The 23824-nt window shown below is 47.1% G+C and overlaps 2 long non-coding RNA genes across 2 annotated transcripts; both read left to right on the top strand.

Moving 5' to 3' along the window:
- The first annotated feature begins 536 nt into the window (after positions 1 to 536).
- LOC115528322 lies at positions 537 to 6984 on the top strand. The gene is made up of 3 exons (XR_003973215.1): positions 537 to 2102; positions 5437 to 5895; positions 6642 to 6984. It is a non-coding gene; the product is annotated as an uncharacterized LOC115528322 (long non-coding RNA).
- A 6121-nt stretch (positions 6985 to 13105) lies between these two features.
- LOC115528320 lies at positions 13106 to 21925 on the top strand. Its single transcript, XR_003973214.1, has 2 exons — positions 13106 to 13518; positions 21608 to 21925. It is a non-coding gene; the product is annotated as an uncharacterized LOC115528320 (long non-coding RNA).
- Positions 21926 to 23824: the final 1899 nt, after the last annotated feature.

Raw genomic sequence — 23824 nt, forward strand, 5'->3', positions numbered from 1 at the left:
CTTCCTCGGCTGTTCTCTTGAGAGCTCCTGCTGCTGTGGAGAAGGTGGGGCGGCTCCTCTCCCTTCTCGTCTCCACAGGGACTTCTCTTTATGATTGGTTATTCCTCCCCACTTGTGCCTTCCAGCTCCTTCCAGGGCGCCTTCCCATCTGTATTCATACTTGCTTAGGTCTCATTCACAAGTTCAACAAAAATGCCCCCCCGACTACAGGCTCCTTCCCTTCATGGCCAAACTTCTTGAGAGTTTGTCTGCTCTCCTCACATCTCATTCATTTCCTGATTTTGTTGCCACCAACACGGTTCTTTTTTTTTTTCTTTTTTTAAATTTTTTAATGTTTATTTTTGAGAGAGAGAGAGACAGAGAGAGACAGAGTGAGCGTGAGTGGGGGAGGGGCAGAGAGAGAGGGAGACACAGAATCCCAAGCAGGCTCCAGGCTCTGAGCTGTCAGTGCAGAGCCCGACGTGGGGCTCGAACCCACGAACTGTGAGATCATGACCTGAGCCGAAGTCGGACGCTCAACCGACTGAGCCACCCAGGCGCCCCACCACCGACACGGTTCTCAACAAGGCCACCGATGACCATCTTGTGGCTACAGCACCAATGACACTGCTGGTCATCTCTGCCTTCCCTGACACATTTCCTCAGCTTTTATGACACAGAGGACCCTCTTCTGGTTTTTCTTCCCATCGGTCTCCTTGCGGGTCTCTTCCTCAGCTCTCCCCTTGATGTCGAGCTTCTTGGGGGTTATGTCCTGCTTTCTCCTCTCTTCCCATCCTACACGTTCTGCTGATTGATTGTTTCTCTTCCCATGGTCTGAAGTGTTACCTGTGTCCTCTGACGACTCAAATCTAAGCGTCTAGTCTCGTTCTTTGTCCTGCGTTCCGGGTGTGCATAATCCACCCCAGTGCTCCTCTCCATGCAGTGTGTATGGATGCCTCAAACTCAGCATGTCCCAAATCGAGCCTTTTATCCTTCATCCATAACCCACTCCTTGACTATTTCCTGTCTCAAGGGAGTGCAGCCTCTCTCCACCCAGTCACCCTTGACTTCTACGTTTTCCTTGACTTCCCGCCATCCGACCGGTCACCACGCCCTACAAATTCTATGTCCCGAATGCCTCTGGAGTCTGTGCCTGTGTCCCTTTACCCACTGTGTCCCCCACACCCGGGCTACCATCAGCTCTCACACAGGTCGCGGTGTCTGCCTCCTGGGTGGCTGTGCCAGGTATTAGTAGTTTCCAATCCATTCTCCAAACGGCAGCTAGAGGATCTTTTAAAAATGCACATTATCAAGTCACTCCTCTGATGAAAATTTCCAGCGGGTTCCACACATTTAGGAAGAAGTCCAAACTTCTTAATGTTGTACGGATTTTCATGTCTTGGCCCTGACTGCTTGTACTCCCCTCTTCTGCCCCTGCTTGTCTGTGGCAGATTTTTACCTTCTTCAAGGAATAAAATGTGGGGCTGTCTAAACCCCCCTCTGTCCGTGGTGATTTGACCCACCGCACGCAGTGTGAGCACCTCCCGGTGCATTCCCAGGGTCGTTGATGGGCCCCAGGGAGGGGAGGGGTGCAGTCCGGGAATGTCACCTTCCTTTGGAGCCTGTGGTGAGTGTTTGTGGTCGCAAGACCTCTGGAGTGTCGCCCTGAGGCTTACCAGTTTTATGTCATCTTAACTAAGAAAGAGGGAGGGGACGAGGGTGGTGGACGCTTCCCTGTTTAAAAGCACCAAACCCGACAAAATTTATGTGGACGTTGTAATGATTACTACGCTGAATTAATGAACTCTATCCTCTCCTTTTTTTTGGCTGGAGGAACATAACAATCCCAATGAAAGGAAACAGATGTCGTTGCTTTGAGCATTTCCAAAGGAAACTGCAGTAAAATATGAAGCATCACCGTATAAAAGCCTGCTGTGTAGCGGAGATGTGCTGATATTGTTTTCATTTGCCAGCTGTGTGTAAGTGGAGTTGGTGCCTCTGGCCAACACAGCCCCCACATCAGAGTCATAACAACGACAAAGTCATGGAAACGTTCGGGGAGAAACTCAAACTGCTTCTCAGCGTGCTCGGCTTTCCTTTTAACGAAAAGCCACGTAAAAGAAGTGAGTCCAAAGGAGGACGTGAGGGCTGGCAATTAAAAGTGATTTATAAAACCCCCAGGAGGGGGAAAGAGGGTCATCGGGAAGAACGATCTTTGGCGATCAATTTATAAGCCCAGCTAGCAGGCAAGAACTCTGGTTCACCCTTGACAGTGAGCGAGAGCCAGTATTTGTCTCAGGGAGGGCTTGTCGCTCAGGCTCGCTTCAGTCAGAGCCTCTGCAGATGACCCTCCTGTTCGACCTTCTGTGTTCAGGGCGTCGGACTCCTTCCCCGGTGGCTTGATGTCCTAGGACGTCCTCTGCCAGTGCATCTGGGAAGGGGAGGCTTTTTCCTTCTCCCAAGTCAGGGGGTCAGTGAGTATCCTATTACCCCTCTTACAAGCTTGCTCTCCTACAAAATGCAAGTGCTTCTGTACGTAGTTCTGTCCATTTTTTTAAAGAGGTGCCAGGCTCGTATTTGCGACTAGCCTCTCCCTCTTCTTTTCTCTTCCTTTTTTTGCCTTCCCCTTCCCTCCTCTTCCTCTCTTCCTACCAGTGCAATTTAGAGACTGGAAATCAAGGAGGAAATGGAAGCTTGTCCTTAACACCTGCAGCAGGACAACCCGGTGATCGTGCTGATACTTTCTGGTGACAGAATCTAGTGTGGGAGCCCACTCGTGGTGGGGGAGCCCGGGGACGAGTTGGTCTGGGCGGGAGATCACTGATTTGCGGGGCTTTCCCCCAGCCTCACCAACAGCCGGAGGCCCGTGAGCTGCAGCAGTGCATGTCTCGACCCCGGAGAGGGCCAGAGCGAGAGGGTGGCCCCACGGTCATTGTCACCCGAGCAACTTGCTTTGATAGATGCCTTCATTCTTTCAGGCTGCCCGGATACCAAGGGGCTTGAATTAATAATTGACTAAAATTCATAGGCCAGTAATTGTCTACATGAAATGTGGTCTGGTCTTCATTTCAACTTGATGGTTCTTGTTCTCCTGCTGGATTTTTTTGTTGTTGGTTCTGAGGAAACATTAGAAGGATGTGGATGGGTGTGCCCTAAGTGATTTGTGGTTTAGCTGTCTCCTTTTAAGTGAAAATACCCGGCAAACAAAAGGCCCAGCCTGTAGGTCCAGAAAACGATTTGCAGAAGTCCAGGGTCTGGTAATGGGATTTAGCGGGTACAGGAATAAGACAGGCTAAAGGTTGGTTGAGAATAAAGTTAATATTCAGTACTGTATTTATATTTATGTATTTATTTTGTTATTATTTTTTAAGCGTTTATTTATTTTTGAGAGAGAGAGAGGGACAGAGTGTGAGCAGGGCAGGGGCAATGAGAGAGGGAGACAGAGAATCTGAAGCAGGCTCCAGGCTCTGAGCTGTTAGCATAGAACCTAACACGGGGCTCGAACCCAGGAACTACGAGATCATGACCTGAGCTGAAGTCGGATGCCCAACCGACTGAGCCACCCGGGTGCCCCAAGAGTGTAATTTTGGAAGGAGAGTTGTGATCGTCTGATTCTGGCTTAGTTGGGCCCCCCATGGCTTACAGCTGGGGTCTGCCAGGGACACTTCTCCTTAAAGGGGTCATAGTGAATGGGGGCTCCATGAGAGGAGAAGAACCGATCCATGTGGGCATCCCAAACCATGCTGCAAGGGAAACTGGGGGAGGCCTGTGATTGGTTCTTGATGAAGAGAGCTGAAGGGCCACTGGGCCGTTTGGGGGCACATGCCCAGGCCAGGACACCAAGTGGTGCTGCCTCAGCATGAGGGACCCCCTCCAGCAGATCTCTTCGAGGGGATGGAGTTTTGATGACCATCCTATTTGTAAGCATCAGAGAGAAGCCTTGTCCAACCACGAGACTTGATGGTTTTCAAATGGACAAACCTGATTTTAATAAGTTTAAGTGAAATCTGATAAGTAGATCAAGACGAATCAAGCTCCTGTGTAGTTCTAAAGAGCTGCCTGGACCTACAGCAGTGGGGTGTCAACTCTCCCTCCGCCTCAGAGACTCATCCGGTTTGATACATCCTTGCAGTCTTGACCCGCCTGTGGCCTGTCTGCCAAGGCATTTCCTCCCGCCTCTGTTTCAACGTGTCCGCTTCCCTCTCAAGGAGGCGTTTTCTTGCTGGGAGCAGATGATTACCTATTCATAACATTTGTTGGAATTGGTACAGACAGAATTCGGTACATTTCTCTCTTTTGACTTTACCATCAAAAGCCAGAGACGGGGAGGGCATCTGAACTGACCCAAGTTTTGGGAGAACAGTGTGGCAGCTCTTCCTTCCTGGCTGACACTGTGGAGGGAAATCCAAGCAGACTCCAAGAAATCCAACAAGCAGGGTAGAATTAAAAACCCCGTCATTCCAAGTTTCTGATCTGGGGCCAGAATACAGGCCATTGAAACTGTGTGGGCAAATGCTCCTGCTTTCGCTTCCTGCAAGAGACACAGAGGGGCAGGGCTGGTGCCCTGGCGAGGGCCAGGGCAAGTAGCTTAAGAACCACTCTGAAAGTGGTGTAGATGTTTTCTTAAGTCTACAAGAAAAAGAAGGGGCAGGAGGAAAAGTACCTTGAGATTAGCTGTTTACCTTCCCCCAACCTGTTGAAAACAGGGAGGCAGAATTGCACAGTAGAAGGAGATGTAATGCCGAGTCACATAACCGTTCCTCACATTGACCCATCGCTTATCCTAAAGTCAAAGGCACAGACACCTCCCCCCGCCCCCCACGCCGCCCCAGGGTGGACAACCAGATTTCACTTTACTGTGTGTGGCACTGTGGTTCTTGGAGGTTGCTGGAACGGCTGCAAGATACCTGGGTCTGCTTCTGCCATCTGAAAGCAACACACCGTGCTTGCTTATTAGCTACCTTTCTTGATTATTAATGGTACCATTTGGACAGAGACTCCCAGGAAGGTTCTGCTGACTTCAGCTGGCTTGGCCTGGCTGCCAGCGCATGGACCATATCCATCCCATCTGAAGACTCTCACTATTGGAGTCACTTTTGAGGTTGACATTTTGAGCTAGGCTTTCCAGCTGGGTCCCAAGCCCCGGGCTTGTCCAGCCAGTGAGTAGGACCACAGAAATGGGGATGTGGCCCCAGAAGGGGATCCGACCCCGGCCCTGGGACATGAGAATGAAATGGAGGGGCTGTGGGCCTTGCACGCACGTGTGCATGCATGCGTGCCTGTGTGTGTGTGTGTGTGTGTGTGTGCGTGTGTGTGTGTTAGGATGGATTGGACAAGGCAGGGAGAGGAAAGAAAGGAAAGATAAATGGTGAAGAAGAACTTGGAAAAAATTGAACTAGATTTATTCTGACAGTGTGTGGGCCTACAGCTGTAACATTATAAATCACTTCCCTACAGAGGAATTCACTTCCTGAGCCTTGCACAGCTTCATGAGCCTGGCATGCGTATGAGAACAGAACCTAGCAATCTGAGAAGGGAAAATGACGGCTTGCACAACTGTGGCTTGAAACCACAACTGGTGATTTTGTCAGCACAAGGGGCTCCTGGGACTCGGGCCCGGCGTGGCAGGGAGCTGAGACCGCTGAGGCATTCACTCCCAGTACTTCCAGGATGGGATCTTAAAGAGCGGACTGAAAAAAGTGTTTTGTGGTGGCCACATGGCCTTGAACTCTGGATTAAAAAAGAAAGTAAAGGGAATTTGGGATCTGAGGATGAGCCCAGGATCGGAGCATCCACAGAAGGTCTTTGTTCAGGTGATCCTTTTCTAGAAATGGGATGTCCAACTGACCAGCACAGACCCGGGTTCTCTCTCCGATCCTGTCTGCAAGAATATCCACAGCTCTAACGTGTTGGTGGGTATGTACCATGAGCTCAGAAATTGTGGTTGATTTAATAAATGAAAAATCAAATCCTGGCACAACTGGGAATTGCTCTGGTCCCCTGGGTCAACATGACATGTCCCCTCCTACATGAAGTCTTTCCCAGTTTTGTTCTGCATTTTTTTTTAATGATATTTGCCTGCTATCGTAGCTCTCTTGCACTATATGTAGCTTTCCATGAGTGCAGCGTTTGTGACTTCTCAGCCTGTGGAGAGCATAGTTCCATGCCTTGTGTGTGCCTGGCCCATGTTAAACTGACTTGAGTTTATAAGTAAGTGACCATTCATTAGGGAGTAACATTTCCTTGTCCAGACAAATGAAGGAAGAGGCTCTGACACTTGCCTGTGATGTATAATTGCACCCGACTCATTAACTGGACATTGCAATGCTGGGGAGACTGAAGCAAGGTTCAGCTACTTGTAATGAGAATGGATCCACTAAGCCCTGTGAGAACGGCAGGTCTGTGGGCCACAGGGGGTCCACTTTGTGCTACTCAACGCTCAGCTCAGGAAGCATCTATCTACCTACCAACCAGACCATTGCTCAGACGGTCAGGTGCATTCGGGGAATTTTCACCTCCCCCGCCAGCACTGTAATGGCAGATGCAGAGCAGACCTGGTCAGTTCCTCCATTTGGGTCCTGGGTCGATGCTGACTGTCCTTCAGAAGGTCTGTGCAGCTTTGCTGCCTGAGGACACCCTGTGTGCAGTGCCCTTTTCCCTAGGTGTACGTGGAAAGGAGGTTGTACAAAGACCCAGAGAGTAGAGGCTCTGATTTGTGGTGTTCTCAAGGGCAAGCCTGCACCTTGACAGCTTCCAGGTGTTGAGAATCAAGTTCTTCGGAGTCACCATCTCTTGTCCTTTTCAACTATGCAAGGCAAGTATTAATTTCCATTGACTACACTTTATACCCAAGATGACTAAGTTACTGAGTTTCCCATGGGCTTTGTATAACCAGTACCTAGCACAACAGGTATACGTTGATTTCCATTTAATTTCATTTCTCTTTACCTTCTCAAATCTTTCAGCTTGGTATTTCTGTGGGCACAAGGAAACACACTCTATTCTCTTGCGGGGCAAAGGTAAATCTAGTGCTGATGATGTAGAAAATAGTAATTAGGAGGATACCAAGGAAAAAGCAAAGATTGAAGAGGGTTGGGCCTCCGGATCTTACACTTCAAGCCCCCCCATCTTTGCACATGGAACCTTTGTTGTTCCACGTCCTCACTACCTACTCTGAAGCTCCAAGGGAGAGTCGGTTTCATATGTGGCTGGTGACGTCCAGCTCCATCCATTTGATCACGGACTCCTGCTCACACAGAGGCCACACAATGCCCTAGGCCCCTCTCTGCTACCTCAGCAGAACGTTTGCGCTGCTCCCTGAGCTTTATTTTTAGAAGCCTCCCTGGAGAGTGCATCTACCAATATTGTATTTCAATTTATGATGGGCTCGGTACTCCACCTCATTAGCTCACGTTCAGACGGTGTGCCCTAGACAGTTGTTCCAGGGCTGGGTTGTCACTTTGGCGCAGTGTCTTAAATGTACTGGGATGGTCTTTGTAGTAACTTACAATGGGGTGGGAGTAGAGAGAAGAGCCTAATGAGAGGCCTTTGAGATGCGCTCAATTTCTTTGTCCTTGAGTTAGACATGCATTTTATTTAATCTTTTTGCAGCCACAATCCTGCCATCTGGCCTTGGGGCAGAATCGAAAGAGAACTCTGCCTGAAGACCCAAGGCAGACTACGACTCACATTTGTATTAAATGGTAACTTCCCCCAAAGTCCTCATTAGTCAAGAGACACTATCATGTTGCCATGGGCAGCAGCGCTTGATAAAGAGCACTCCTGCATTTTCCTCCCATCTGTGTCCTCAAAAGAATTCATAAATTAGAATTTCATGCTTATTCTTATTTCTTTACTGCCACATGCAGTAACTACTTTGAAGTCCCCAGGGCCAATAGATCATGGGCATTTAGTAAATCATATCACTTCTTTAGCACATACGTTCCTCATTTTCATAAGGACAGGGTTGAACTAGGTGACCTTTAAGGTCCCAAATCCAGACTATCTGAGAGAATCCTGACATCCAATGAGTACCTCCAATGGCCGAAGGTGTCAAATTTAGGGTAGGGGGCACACCATCACTCATCTTCTGCCCAGATACGCAGGGGGTACAAAGGACGGCCTGAAAGGCAGTGGTATTTGTACTTAAAATTTATGTTATAAAGCACCATCATAAGATCACATGTGTCTCCCAGAGCTGGGATGTTCTGGTGTGTCTTGAAGGTCTTAGCTAGCTGTCTCCTGTCATGTGGAGCCCCAGGGGCAGAGTCTGAAGGTCAGGGCCAGGAGATGAGCAGACTTCCTTCTTTCTTTCTTTCTTTCTTTCCTTCTTTCTTTCTTTCTTTCTTTCTTTCTTTCTTTCTTTCTTTTTATAATTTTGTAAAAGTTTTTATTTATTTATTTTGAGAGAGAGAGAGAGAGAGAGAGCAAGTGCACAGGAGAGGCAGAAAGTGAGAGGGAGAGAGAGAATCCCAAGCAGGTTCCACACTGTCAGCGCAGAGCTCAACGCTCTACTCGAACCCAAAACACGTGAGGTCATGACCTGAACCGAGATCAAGAGTCAGATGGTCAACCGGCTGAGCCACTCAGGCACCCTGAGGAGCAGACTTTCATAGCTTTATCTAGCATCAACCATTGAGGTAACTTAACTTACTTGGATCCCCTGTGTCTCAGTGTCACTTGGAAATGGGTAAGGATGCTCTTTGATATTCCTATGTCCACAGGTTGGTTGAAGGTTTGGCTATGCATATCGGCATTTGTAAGGTGCCTGCCAGTTGATAGAGACTTTCACCTTCATAATTTCTTTAGTCCTCCTACTCACCAGGAAGACTAGGTATTATTATTATTGCCCTTCTGCAGGTGAAGTCACTAAAGCACCAGAGAGACTGAGTGAGTTGTGCATAATATTAGAGTAAATAAGTGGCAGATTGGAACCCAGCCAGACGTTTCAATTCAAGTCCTGGGCATTTTCCCTATGCCATATGGTTGCCCAAGAAATTCTAGACTAAATCTGTCCATAACTTTTTTTCAAGTTGAGGATAGCCCATTTGGCGTTGTTCATTGTTCTTGCCTGCCTAAGTAATCACTCTGCGTATAGGTTCTCTGGTTCTTGTACCTGTTTACACTGGCCATCCTTCTGATCTCATTCACATGTTTCTGTTACCTGGTGCTCTCAATGAAAAGGAATTTTGACAATTACAATTATTCTGTAGTGTGTGTGATACACCTGTAGTCTCCAAGGAATGCTAAATAGATGTTTTTGGAAAATTATCAAGGAAAGCAAGGAAGGGTCCATCTTGATACATAAAAAGAACACCTTTTGTCCATATAGTTCTCATGTCCATCTTCCCAACCACTCATGCATCCTTCCAACTAAGCATCCATCCATCCATCCATCCATCCATCCATCCATGTAATCATTCATCCATCCTTCCATCCACTTATCCATCCATCCATCCATCAATCCATGTAATCATTCATCCATCCTTCCATCCACTTATCCATCCATCCTTCTATCCTTCCATCCATCCACCTATCCATCCATCTATCTGTTCAGTATTGATCGCACACCTACTATGAGTTGGACACTCCAAAAGGCCTCTATATTATAATGTAAAACAAAAACTACACAAGACCTTCCATCATGGATCTTACAGTTCACTGGAGGGTATAGAGAAATAAATAGGCAAGTACAATTTTGTGTGAGAAGTGCTCTGATAGAGGGAGTATTGGGAGTTATGAAAGGATGCATGAAGGAGCCTTTTCCTTCTCTGTCTTTTAATTCTTGAATAGATTCTACTTTCCTTGAAAGGCATTCTGTGAAGATTGATATTTCATCAAAGGGCATTATGCTTTTGATATTGGTCATTGGTCACATTATGCCTTATATAGTTATCCTTTTATGAACATTCTCTCCCTTTCTCAATACACACACACACACACACACACACACACACACACACACAGAGCTATTTTTAGGGAAGATTTTGTGAGACATGGAACACAGGGCTCTCCCTTCTATCAGATCCTGCACTCCTCTGGTACCCAGAGCATCAGGAGACAGCACCTATGAGGACAGCTGTGCTCACATGGGCACAGTAAGCAGTGTCAAGGTGGGTCACCCTACCCCAGTCCTCAGGGTCATGGGCAATGACATGAGGGTCTGAGAGAAGAGGGGGGATGGTAGGTGTGGCTGGACGTCTGGCTTGGGAGCATGGAATGTTTCCTTTGGATGGTCCTAGGAGTACTTTGGGATCGGGCTGCTGAGGATCCTGCCTGCATGCTTAGGGGAGAGGGTGTGGGCTGGGGGGTCTGCTTCACACACACTTCCTCAGCTGGATCCTAGGGCTCATGGTGTCAGAGGCCATGTCTGAGGCACCCCATCCTTTGCAGACTTTTTGGCATTGTGTATATATGCCAGGCTCTGAAAAATGAAGCATCGGTGAGTTCTCTCTGGTTTGTGGAAGTGTTATACAGATCTGGGCTCAAAGTGTAGCATTTGTCACTTATGTTATTATTATTATTTTTTAGATTTCTTTTGGGAGAGAGCGCGTGCAAAAGCAGGGGAGGAGCAGAGAGGGAGGTAGAGAGAGAGAATCCCAAGCAGTCTTTTCACTGCCAGTGCAGGACCAGGTGTGGGGATCGATCCCACAAACTGTCAGATCCAGACCTGAGCTGAAATGAAGAGTGGGACACTTAACCAAATGAGCCACCCAGGTGCCCCTGTCACTTATTAACTGTGGCTTTGGCCCAGTTATCCCCAGCGAGCCTTCCCTCCTGTTTTTGGCGGCCACACCCTCGCATTTGACTTTACTCTGAGCTTCTCTCCTGCCACCCCCACCACCTTGACATGTCCTGCTTGTGCCATCATCCAGGCGACCCCCGTACCAACTCTTCTGTTGTCTCTGTGTTCCATTTGGAATGTCCAGAAAACTTTGTGGTGGCTTCCCTTCGGGCACTTTGCACGCTTCTACCTTTGAATAAAGCCGGTTCTGCACAGGGCTGACTTTCCCCTGTGGGGCTTGTGTCCTCCTGGTCAGCAGGGGAGTGTGAGGCAGGAATTGGGTTTCATGCAGAGAACGCTGTGCATGCTGGACCCTAAATCGAGGAACGCAATGCCTCTTTTGCAGCATTCTCCTCTGTAAGGACGACTCAACACAGAGAGGCAAGGGTGGCTCATTTCTATAACCATTTCTGTCTACTCAAGGTTTAAGATTCCTCTAGATGCTGCACAACAGAAAGCACTGGGATAAGCACTTACCCTTTTTTTTTCTTTTTTGAAGTTTATTTATTTATTTCGAGGGAGACAGAGACGGTGTGAGTGGGGGAGGGACAGGGAAGGAGGCAGAGAGAGAGAGAATCCCAAGCAGGCTCTGTGCTGTCAGCACAGAGCCCGATGCGGGGCTAGAACTCACGAAACCATGAGATCATGACCTGAGCCGAAACCATGAGTCCGACACTTAACTGAGCCACCCAGGTGCCCCGAGCACTTACCTTTTGGACTGCTGTTTAGAAGACCTTCAGCTGGTTGGCAGACTCCGAGCTCACCCCTGACTTTCACTGTAAAGCTCTTTCTTTCAAAAGAACAAACCTGGGACTCTGGGCCCATATATCATGGCTGGAAAGAGCCACTGAGGAAAAAGCAAGAAAACAGCAAGCTCAGTCATCAGCATCAAAACTGCTGAGCATTTTCAAAAGCATCTCAATAAAAGTCATTCCAGCTCTCGCATCACTCTGGCCGTGCCTAGTGCTTCAGGCAGTGAAGCTCATTCTGACGTTATGTTCTCCCCTTGTTTCTTTAGTTGGCCTCCGAGGGCGGGGAGAATTTTTCTCAGCTAATCCATTAGCTAATCCGTGAGCTAATCTAGCTCATGATGCCTGCAGCCCTGCCTGCCTGAAGCGGGCACCAGCCAGCCCTTGCCCGGCCAGGAGCTCAGCTTGGAGCAGAGAACGCCATGCAGAGGGGGTGGGGGCAGGCAGCGTGTCGGCTGTTCTCGTCCTGAGGGGAGATTCCTTGGCACCGTTGGTCCCAGATCTTTCTAGGCCAATGTGATGGAGATTTCACAGCGTCCAGGACTCATGCCGCCCAGTGTGCGCCTTGAGAGTTTGACCCCACATAGTAGAAATGCCAATATCCGTACAGACCGTTTTGGTTAGTAAAACGCTTTCACACCCAGGGTCTATCTGATCTCAGAACAATCTGTGAAGTGGCGGGGCAATTATCAAATGCAGGATGATTATACTTTTTTGGTGGTGAGCTACAGAAACCAATTTTGGCTAACTGCAGCCAAAAGTGGGTTTATCTGGAGGATACAGAAGACTCACATAACTGAAGGAGCAGTTGAAAAACCAGACAGAGATGAATCGGCTCATCGTGTCCATCCTTGGGACCCTATGGTTAAGAGTCAAGGATCGGGGGAGAGAGTCTCATGGGCCCAACTGGGGTCAGTACCCTGCTCCTGGGTCAGAAGAGCCTTTACCGACAGAGCCCTGTCAAGACTCAACAGGGGAGGGCGCATTGGATCCGAAGCAGAGGAAGGTTATTTCCCCCAATGAATTTAAGATGCTCTTACCAGGGAAGGGTTATGGAGGTTGGTGGGTCAATCACAACAGTGTATACCATTGTCCCCATGTCACAGATGAAGAAACAGAAGCGCCAAGAACGTTAGTGATTTGTCCAGGGAACCACAGAAGTAAAGCGAGGGTTGTAATTCAAGCCTTCCAACTGAAGTTCGGTGGGCTTTTATTTTTTCCCTTCCCACTGCTGATTTTATTGTGGAGACGGTACGAAAACAGCGAAGGCTGCTTTGAGAAGAATCGTCCATCACTGCATTGGTATAACTGTTGCCCGTTTCCTCCCCGATCTGTCCTCAGTGCGTTTTCTTTGTCACATGGCTTCAATCCCAGTGTCCTTGCACTGTCCCCACTTACCTGCAAGGCTAGTAAATTCTGTTGACTTTGGTATTTCTGGTACAAATAGCAAACCACCGGAGTCTGTGGGTCAGGAATTCCCTTATTATGATACCAGTGGACATTTAGAAACACAACGGCAGCCGTTTGCTCAAGATCTAAAAATCACTTTGACACTGTGTAACAGAAACCGCTGGGACGAGCACTTAACTCCCAAAACTACATTTTGAAGTCAATGCCATGCTTTTGCTGGGGTGAATGGATGGGTGACTGTGCAGTGGGTGCATTACAGCATATCTCTGTTAACGGGCTTTTCTTTGGATAGAGTAACGGAGGTGAAAACTTCACAGCTCCATATTGACTGCCTGCCAGATCGCTCTTTAGTTATAAATGCCCAGAGTAGGTGGAGCAGATGGCTATGGAGACACAGGCCTGAAGTCACATGATAAATCAATCAAGGGCCCAGAGAACAAAGTCCACTTTTCCTGATCCCAGAGGCACTGTGTTAGGTCAGGTGCAAGGTGCTGCTTTCCAGATGACTGCACAGTCCGTGTGGGCCCCTCAGTGAGCATGTCCCTCTCCTGGATGGTGAACGAGACAGGAGCGATGACCCACAACCAACAGATGGAGGTCTGAGGGGCGGCAGAGTGTGCGGGGGGCTCAGGGCTATGGAACCCTTGATGGCTGGAATGTGGGGGACCCTGGGGGGCTCTGTGTTTAAGCTGCCAAGAACGTTTTCTGTTTTCTGGATGGAAGTTTGGATTGTTCTTTGCAGGTACCTCTTCGTTTGGTGGGGGAAAGTCCTCAAAGGGTCTCTTGGTTGTGTGCTAGAGTTCCCCAGGGAGCCCCTCACAGCCACATAGAGGGAAGTGACCCTTTCCTGGCATTCTCCTTGGTTCTTGCCTGTGACCAAGCTAAGCCATGCCAGATCTGGCCGAGAGCCAGATCACATTTACTGCCCTACCCCCCTGCCCTTTGGTTTCCACAGGCCCTGGGTAAGGGTGCCTGTCCCCATGGGTTGGTCAAGAATGGTGACAAGAATCATGGAATGGCACAGTACTCTGCCAGCTGGCATCGTAATGGCCTGGACTCTGGGGAGAAGTCCTGGCTGACTCCTTTCTTTCTTTCCCAGTGTTTGGGGAGCATGTCCAGTGGGAGCAGCTTTCTTGGCTCCCAGCTTGGGACTTCAGGTGAGCTGCCTGGGACCCCGCCCATAAGGTTATTCTGATTTGCCGATACTCAGATATTGTTGGAGCCTTATTAAGCGAAGAAAAAAAAATATTCATTTATGAATCAGGTCTTAAAAAAATTAAAAACAGATTTTTTTTTAATGTTTATTTATTTTCCAAAGAGAGAGACAGGGCGTGATCGGGCAGCAGCAGAGAGAGGGAGACACAGAATCCGAAGCAGGCTCCAGGCTCTGAGCCGTCAGCACAGAGCCCGAGGCCGGGCTTGAACCATGAACTGCGAGATCAAACTGAGCCAAAGTCGGATGCTCAACAGTCTGACGGAGTCACCCGGGTGCCCCCCCAAAAAGAAATTTTTGAACTTAATCTGATAGCATAGACCAACAGAACTACACTCTGCATGTTATTACTCTGACAACAAAGCCGGCCTTGGACAGGGTATACCTTTTCCCTCTTGCTGATCTTTGGAGAGGCAGAGGCCCAGGACTCTGGAGAGAGGCACCCACGGCATGCTGATAAAAGCCCTTCTGAATTCCATGGTGGGCAGGTAAATCATGCAGTTCATCTTTCTTTTTGGGGCACTCACAGAGCAGGAGGGAAGCCAGCAGTGATTAGTTTGGGACCCATCTAGCAATAACTGTGCTGTCCCTCCCAGGCAAGCTGAGGGGTCTAGAGGGCTTAAGCCTGTGGACAACTGTGTGCAGTTATATCTGGCATTCACGTCTAAGATTTTTCTTTTCTCTTTTGTAAGTTTCATCTATTATCCCCAGTTCCTCAGTTCATTGTTATAGCCTGAGCTCAGTGTTGGGGAAACTGAGGCGTGGCCCATTCTGGGGGCAGGGGCATGGGAAGACCAGCATGGCTCAGGGAGGGCACTGTGATATGGCAGAAGGTGGTCGGCCAGATTTCCTGGTAACAGGACAGTTGGCCAACGACAGCAAACTTGGACTCGTGAGCTGTGTAAATGTTCTCTGGGATTTCCAGAAGCAGGTAGGTGGGATGGAGGCTGCATTATTGCTCTTTGGCCCTAATTAAGGGACGTCTGAGTAGCACAGCGCTGAAGGGTTGCGTGTCCTGCAGACAGCTGCCCTCTGCTTCCCTTCGTTCTGTGATCCCTGGGGTCTGTGTGGTCCCCTGCACCGCTCATCTCTCTGAGGATCCCGCTGAGTGGTGGCATCATTCCTTGACCCTCCACTGCATCCCCAGAGTCCCAAGCCTCACTCTTCCTCTGCGATGACAGGTCACAGTGACAACTGCGTGTGGAGGAAAAGGCGACCACACCCTGCTCTCCCATCCCTCGGACAAAATTCCAGCTCGCGTTGCCCACCTCCCGGATGATCTGTCAACGGCCTTTCGGGAACCTGAATGACCATAGCGTCAGAGAGAAGAGCTTCGTGTTGGGACTGGAGGCGCATCAGAGAGTCTGGGACTCCTGTACCACTTATGCCGGAGAGGATGCGATTAGTGCCACAAGAAAATGCCTCAGATCCAACGATGTTGACAAACTAATTCCTTAAAAAATAGATGGTTTCCTCTTTGGGACATAAGACATCTTAGATGCAGTGTCGAGTAGTATTTTGGATCTTTATTTTTGTTTGTAAACTCTTCTTCCACATATGGTTTTCGGTCTACTTACAAAGATCTCACGATGCAGAAGAAAAAGCAGTTGTGAGAGTTAGAGGGGACATAAAACAAAGGGTCAAAGCAGCGATGCGGAAACCAGGAGAGGGCCAATGCCTGCCTACTTACCGACGGACGAGCCCAGAGCAGCAGCTGTCAGTGGGCATGTGACTCTCAAGGCGGAGGTCTCCTCGGCTCTGTTGGTGAGCTTGTTGGACACCCGCCTACATTTGCCTACGGAATTTTTTCAGAAAGGACAGAAATACTCCCACCTGTACCCTCACTGCTGTGAGTTGCCTCCACTTCTCTTGTGTGCTCCCCTATCCATGGTCTCTTTTTCTTCCGTCCTACATACTCCTGATTGAGACCCACCGTGCTGTGGCTTCAAGCAAAGGGTCATCAATCTAAGACTCTTGCTTTACCATCTTTCCGGAGCTCTAGACTCCAATTTCGAACCTGTTGCAGACGCTTCCAGTTCTAGGCCCCACAAACACGTCCCGGGCAGAATTGGGTTGTGTTGCCGCATCTGTATTTTCTAAGTTGGCGAATGACATCTTCTGTCTAGAATGTTCCCCTCCCCTTCTTTCCCAGTTTGGAGAGTTACTATTGACCTTTCCAGTCCTTCTCAAAGGTCACCATCTCTCTGTTGCCCTCACCAAGTCATCAGGATGAAATAGTTGTTCTCCCCTCTGTGTCCTTGGGTCCCCTGACCCCTCTTGTGGTCATTGTGCCGTGTGCTGCCGTGATCCTTTGTTTTTCTGTTTATGTCTTATTCTAGAACTTGCTTCCACTAAATACATATGCCAGGATCCAGCGCAGAGTTTAGTACATAGGAAGCAGTCCCGAACTGCTTGCTGGTGAATGCAGGAGTGGGTAAGGCGAACTCTTTTCCTGCAGCAGGAAAACAGTCACTGTTACGAAGCGGGAAGAGGCAAGCGCTCAGCTCAGGGGAGCAGAGCAGCACTGTGACTTCTCACGCTGTGGGGACAGGAAGGTCTGTGGAAGAAAGATACAAAGAACTCCTACAGAGGTGATAGTACGAAAAGCAAAGCATGGTCTGGGTTTTGGTTTCTAATCTCCAGGAAGAGCTACAGAAAACTGAAACTGTGCTCCAAAACTTAGCAGTCAACATCATCCACCCCTACTGGGATAAAAGTTTGCCTGGGGCTGACTTGATGCGTGGCTGTCTTCACCTCTGAAACATCCCAGAAGCACTCGAAGCTGGTTGTGTCCTGGGAGATGGCTCAAAGCAAGATCTCCTTCAGCCTGGGAAACACTAGGGCTCGATTAAGTTAAGCATCGATAGATAGGTTACAACTGTAAAGGAAAAACTGAGAACTTTATATGAGTGATTAAATATTTAAAAAAAATTAAAAAAAATTTTTTTTAATGTTTATTTATTTTTGAGACAGAGAGAGACAGAGCATGAATGGGGGAGGGGCAGAGAGAGAGGGAGACACAGAATCGGAAGCAGGCTCCAGGCTCTGAGCCATCAGCCCAGAGCCCGACGTGGGGCTCGAACTCACGGACCGCGAGATTGTGACCTGAGCTGAAGTCGGCCGCTTAACCGACTGAGCCACCCAGGCACCCCCCCAAAAAATTTTTTTAATGTTTATTTATTTTTGGGATGGAGACAGAGCATGAGTGGGGGAGGGGCAGAGGGAGGGAGACACAGAATCCGAAGGAGGCTCCAGACTCCGAGCTGTCAGAACAGAGCCTGGCACGGGGCTTGAACTCATGAACCGTGAGATCGTGACCTGAGCAGAAGTCCTTCACTCAACCAACTGAGTCATCCAGACGCCCCAATGCGTGATTAAATATTTCTGTTCCTCTAAAGCTTGCCCCCCATTACGTGAATACACTATAGTTAAGTGTTCATTGCACTAATGGAGAGATTGTGGTCAATAGTGAAACACATCCCTAAAAAAAAAAAACAAAAACAAAACCAAAACACTATTGAAAGCCTGATTCATCTTTAAAATACTAAAGATGGCTCAGGGTGCCTGGGTGGCTCAGTCAGTTAAGTGTCCCACTTCAGCTCAGGTCATGATTTCATGGTTTGTGAATTCAAGTCCCACATCAGGCTCTGTGCTGACAGCTCAGAGCCTGAAGCCTGCTTCAGATTCTGTGTCTCCCTCTCCCTCACTCTCTGTGTCTCAAAAATAAATAAATGTTAAAAAATTAAAAAAAAAATACTAAAGATGGTTTAAAATAGTTAAAGTGTCTTAAAATATTTATGATGTATTTTTAGACTTTTTGATGGGCAAAGACCCAAAGATAAGCAAATAAAACCATTAAGGCTTTTCCAGGGTGGACAAAAGTGGAAAAGGGGGATTTTATCCAGCAGATAAAATCATGAAAAGCTTGAACTGAGCTAATGCTCGATCTGGCAGCCAGAATGTAATTTCAGGGCTCGTAAGATGTTTAAACATACTGAGTAGAACAGTATTTTATAGGCTGTAATATGATAAATACATAGAGGCAGGCTAAATAAGGGATGCTAAGTTGTGGGTAGGTGACATTAGTGAATTTCATGACAGATGACAGAATACTGGGTTGGGTGAACCACTGGTTCTGTAGCTGTGTGGCTTTTGTAAGAGTGAATGCAGTTCACTCACCTGCCTGTATTACCCCAGAGAGAGAGACACAGGTATTGAAATATATTTCTTGGAGATAAAAAAAACAACCACCACCACCAATTTTTGGTCATCTTTATAAACACAGGCTCTCATTTTATTTATTTATTTATTTATTTTATTTATTTATTTTTTTAAATTTTTTTTCAACGTTTATTTATTTTTGGGACAGAGAGAGACAGAGCATGAACGGGGGAGGGGCAGAGAGAGAGGGAGACACAGAATCGGAATCAGGCTCCAGGCTCTGAGCCATCGGCCCAGAGCCTGACGCGGGGCTCGAACTCCCGGACCGCGAGATCGTGACCTGGCTGAAGTCGGACGCTTAACCGACTGCGCCACCCAGGCGCCCCCAGGCTCTCATTTTAAATCTGAGACTCTCTTGAAGGTGAGAAGCATGGGATTAAGTAGGGACCCCTGTTCTAACATCATTTGCTCTATTGAATATATCCTTATTAGGTGCACATATCCTTAGGGGCACACCCTACCATTTTAGTGAGAATTTTCAGGAATCTTGTTGGGGAGAGCTGGTGCTTGAGGGAAGAAAGAAGCATGCTGGAAAAAGACAGAAGGAGGACAGGTCAGTGGTGGGGGAAGCCCCAGTCTCCAGGAGACAGGAGACAGGAGACAAAGCAGCCAGCAGAGGGGGGTGTCCAGAGGGTGAGAAAAGGATGTTGGGCTCTAGGTGGGGACAGCCTCAAGGGACAAGGCCAGAACCTGCCTGTTTGCTGGGGCCTGGGTACAACCCCCCCCCCCCAACACCCCCAACCACTCTTTCAGCCGCTTCCATACACTACTGGCTGGGAGCAGCTTTCCTTTTTCTTGATTAGATTCAGGATTACACTCCGAGTACAGGCTGGGTCTCCCGAGGAGGGGGAGCGTGTGAAGACGAGCTGGCAAGACAGCCCTGAAGGCAGCTGCGTCTCAGAGAGTCGGTTGAGGCCAGGCATCCATTTCATTTGTGGTTTCTGGGGGCTGATTTCTCTTTAGGTTCAGGTTCTTCTTCTTCTGGTTGGTAACTTCAAGTTTATAGCTCGACATTAACAAAACTAACAAGCCCTCAGAACAGGGAGTGTATGCAGAGGGACCTCAGGCAGACTGTGCAAAGGAGGGGAAGGAGAAAGGCATGCACATTTGCTGAGCCCCTCTGGCCGACCCGGCCGTTCGTCTGGGACCCACTGCACAGGGAAGGAACCAAGTGTGCTCCACGCGCTGACACATCACATGCTGGAAGAATCTTGCCCGGTAGAACCTTTTACATCCCCATGGCATAGGTAAAGAAACAACGTCTAGGAGAAGTTGAACAATGTGCCCCTGGTCACACAGCTAAGGGATCGAGCTGGCTTTCAGTTCAGGTCTGACTTTCACGTCTGCGTATTACCTGATGCCTTGGGACCAGAAAAGGTAATCCCCTTTTATCCCCTGGGGCTTGGAGAATAATCTCAAATCTCTGGTTCATTGTGAAATTTCTTGATGAAATTTAAGAGAGTGGAAATTGAGCATTAGCTCTGAAATGTACATTGGGAGAGTCAGTCCATGGAAACAAATGGAAGAATATATTATAAACCTAGGCCGTTGTGTAATGGATGATCAGTCCAGTTTCATCAGCTCAGCCTGGGCTTGACTTTGTGGTTGGGGAACACATGTGCTGAAGGCGGTCTACCAGTTAGGGGACCTGTAGGACTTTCTAGATACCTCAGCATCATTATAGACCAGTGGGTATTGGCTTTGCCATATGCTAAATATTTAGTTCTATTGCTTTCATTGCCAGGACGGGGCTTTCCATTTTGTGTTTGGGCTCTTGTAGTAATATCTGGAATGATCTATAGAATGCATTAATGAACAAATATTTATTGAGTGCCTACCATGTGCCAAGTACTGGGCTACATTCGGAGGTGGGCATTGCATGCTCTAGAACAATGCTGTCCAATAGAATTTTCTATGATGATAGAAATGGTCTTATCTGCATTGTCTTATATGGAAGTTACTAGCCTCTTATGATTAATGTGATTGAGGAACTGAATTTTTAATAAATTTTAACTAAGTTCAAATAGGCCATGTGTCCAGGGGTTACCATATTGGACTGTACAAATCTAGATTAGTCTTGTGTTGTATTTTGCAAAATTACACAAATGAAAAACATCACATCTACTGGAAACATGTTTGTTAACATTTTAGTAAAATTTTATGTTATGTTCTAATACATGATTATGATTAATGCCATGAGTAGATTTTCTTTATTTTCTTTCTTTCTTTCTTTATTTCTTTTTAATTTAAATCCAAGTTAGTTAATATATAGTATAATAATGATTTCAGGAATAGAGTTTAATGATTCATCACTTACATATAACACCCAGCGCTCATCCCAAGTGCCCTCCTTAATTCCCATCATGAGTAGATTTTCTATGTATTGATTTATTCAAAGACATTTAGGTGGTGTCTTCTATGTATTAGGCACTATGCTAGATCCTGTGGGAGGGAAAAATGATGTGTAAGACCTCATTCGTATTATGAAGAAGCTCACAGATTTGTAGATACATGCCTATACCCACACACGTGCTGTTACACATCCACACATACAAATACCAGGTAACCAACGGCCGAGGGCCCTTAGGCAAGTATGTCTCTCAATCCTCTCAATCACAGATAGCTGACAGTTCCATTCATCAGATCCAAACAGCAGGATCCAGAGGAAAATGGCATTTCCTTTTAAGAATAAGGAAACCGGAAGTCTCCCCAGCCTATTTCCTGTCATATTTTCTTGGCCATAATTTCAGCACATGTCCATATGTAAATCCATCCTTGGAAGAGGAAGGGAATTACCATGACTGGATTACACTATTCAGGGTTTATTCCTGTGGGTTCCTTAAGGACAGATACCTGAACAAAAATCAGGGATCTGTTGGCAAGGACCTGGGGTGGTGGAATGGATGTTGAATAGGCAATCACTGTCCTTCTGAAAATTTCCCATCCTCTGAATCAGAATGGGCTCCTCCAGTCACCATGCTGAATTCATTCCTTTGTCACAGCACTCAAAGTGTAGAGTGTGATGTGTTTGCTCAATGGCTTGATTTCCTGTTGACTGGGTACCAACAACACCCCTTTCTCTGCTAATTGTGAGCTACTGAGGGGGTCGGACCTGCTTTATTCATATTTGAAAGCTCCACACCCAGCCCAGTTCCTGCCATACCCAGAGCTCAGTAAAGATTTGTGGGACCGGATATACATTTATTGAAGCACTACTCAATTCACATCTTCTTTCCCGATTTATTCTTTCAGAGACTACACCTGTTGTTCTGGACTGCAGCTGGAATTGGAAAGGAAATTTATTTCCATGAATGGAGAAGTGTCAGAGTGAGCAGGCACGTGGCAGTGGAAGCATGGGAATAGTCTCACGAGAATAACATCAAAGCACAATGATTGTCAGAGACTTTAGAAGATAACCAACCAACCAACCATATAGAAGTTACATGTGCTGTTAGTGCAGAAGCTTCCAGATGGATGCAAGAATCAAAGCCTTCAAGAAGCTCATGTAATTGGCACTTGGAATATGTCTATATTAATTTGCATGGACCATAAAAGCAATCTTATCTAGAATCTTCCATTTACAGCCCTTGTTATTTTCTCCCTTCATTTTCACCTCTTCTCTTCTGCCTGGCTTCCTAACTCCTGGGTATCTGTCTCTGGTACATCTGTAGCTTCTCAGCTAGGATGTTTATGGGGTGTCAGATGCCTACATATCAAGAACTCTTCCTGTCTCTGGGAATTAGATGTTAAGAGACAGAAAACAGGGCACAAGACCACGTACACCTTAGCTCTGAGTTAGATCATCTGAAAGCTATGTTCCTGGACCTCGTTATCTTGGCTTCCCACAGAAAAGCATCCAACAAATTAAGATTTAATATCATGTCTCCAGCTTTTATGGAGGGCAGCTGACACAGAAATGTACTTGTGAAGAACAAAGCTGGGTATTTTACAAAAGCATAGTGGCGGATTTTATCATGTCACCCAAAGTCCTTTTTATAAGAATCTGTAAGACTTTTGATTCTCTAAGTGAACATTATATTGACAGCGACAAGTATATCCCATACAATTACAAGGGACTCAGGACTGAATTTGGCTTCCAATGGCAGCATCTGTCATATCCTGGTGACTGGTGGCATCCATTTATTTGTTCCTTTCAACCGATTTTGATTCTGTTTTTATTATTTATTTTTCTGTTGTATATTGTGGTTAATTTTCTAAGTTGCGTCCGATGTTTACAGATATGTGTGCATGTGTTTTTGCCTACTTATCTACCCATCTACCTACCTACCTATCTGTTTACTTACATACCTACCTGTCATCCCAGCTATGTGTGTGGTACGTATCTCCATCAGCCTGGACTTCATTAAAGTAACTGAGTTGTTTTTCTTTTCTTTCTCTGGCCTGATTATTCAGGTTATTTCCTACAAATAATTTGGAGGACACTGAGACAGATGTGCAACACAGCAGTGTGGGGTGGGAGATCTGGGTCCTGTTCCAGCTTTGCCTCCTGTTAAATGTCTCACCCTGGGTAAGTCATTTATTCTCTAGGTGTTTCAGTTTGGTCATCTTTAAGATGGGATAATTGTATCCACTTCTGTTGAACAGAGTCAGAGTGAGGACATAGGTATTTTGGTGTGTTCACATATATAAGGCTGGAGGGAAAGTGGTTAAGAGGAAGCCTTTGGCCAGTGGCCTGGGCAGTTCAGTGGGCATCTTCAGGTATAAATGGAGTTACTTGAAGGTCTTCCAAGTGTTTCCCTCCACAAACACTAACCTTTCCACCTTTAGATTCTTTTTTCAGGATCCCATAGGAAATTTGTGTATTTCATGGGTTGTTGAGCCAATGGAGTAAGATTTCTCTTTCAATTTATCCCTGTTCCACTTATGCTAAAACTCAAGTTTAGATTGCTACTAGCTTAGATTCAGTTAGAATCTGTAAGTCAGAACGCCTTTTTGGAACATAATGTCATGGGTAGGAGTTTTCAGATGAGCACATCTTCTGTGATTGTACAGCATAGTCCACAGTTCACTGACCCACATCAGCACAGATTTGGTTACCTTTTGATGCTTCAGGGCATGTGGCCTTTTAGGAGAGAAATGAAGCGCTCAAGTGAGAGGTGTAGCATAAATAAGTTGTAGTGGAGAGTAGGGTGGGAGGGTGGGGGAGGTTTCTGGAGCACTTAGTATTCAGTATCAGGTCTGCAATGAGCTTTCTCCATAAAGAGTGTGGGAAACTGGTGAGAATTGGGCTTTTAGCATAAGAATAGGCTGAAACTGACCTGTGGAACTTGGGCCTCAAAGCTTTTTGCAAAATATTATTGTTTGCATGGCTTGGAGGAGACTCAAGAGTGACTTAGGGATTTCATGTGGATTCCCAAGCAGGAAGCCAGACCTTTCATTGCTTCCACAAAATTCCACCAACCTTCCATCGGGATCTTTGGCTTTGTGGGACAGATAGGTATGTATTAC

The sequence above is a fragment of the Lynx canadensis genome, chromosome D3 (assembly GCF_007474595.2).
Source record: "Lynx canadensis isolate LIC74 chromosome D3, mLynCan4.pri.v2, whole genome shotgun sequence".
In the NCBI taxonomy this organism is placed as follows: domain Eukaryota; kingdom Metazoa; phylum Chordata; class Mammalia; order Carnivora; family Felidae; genus Lynx; species Lynx canadensis.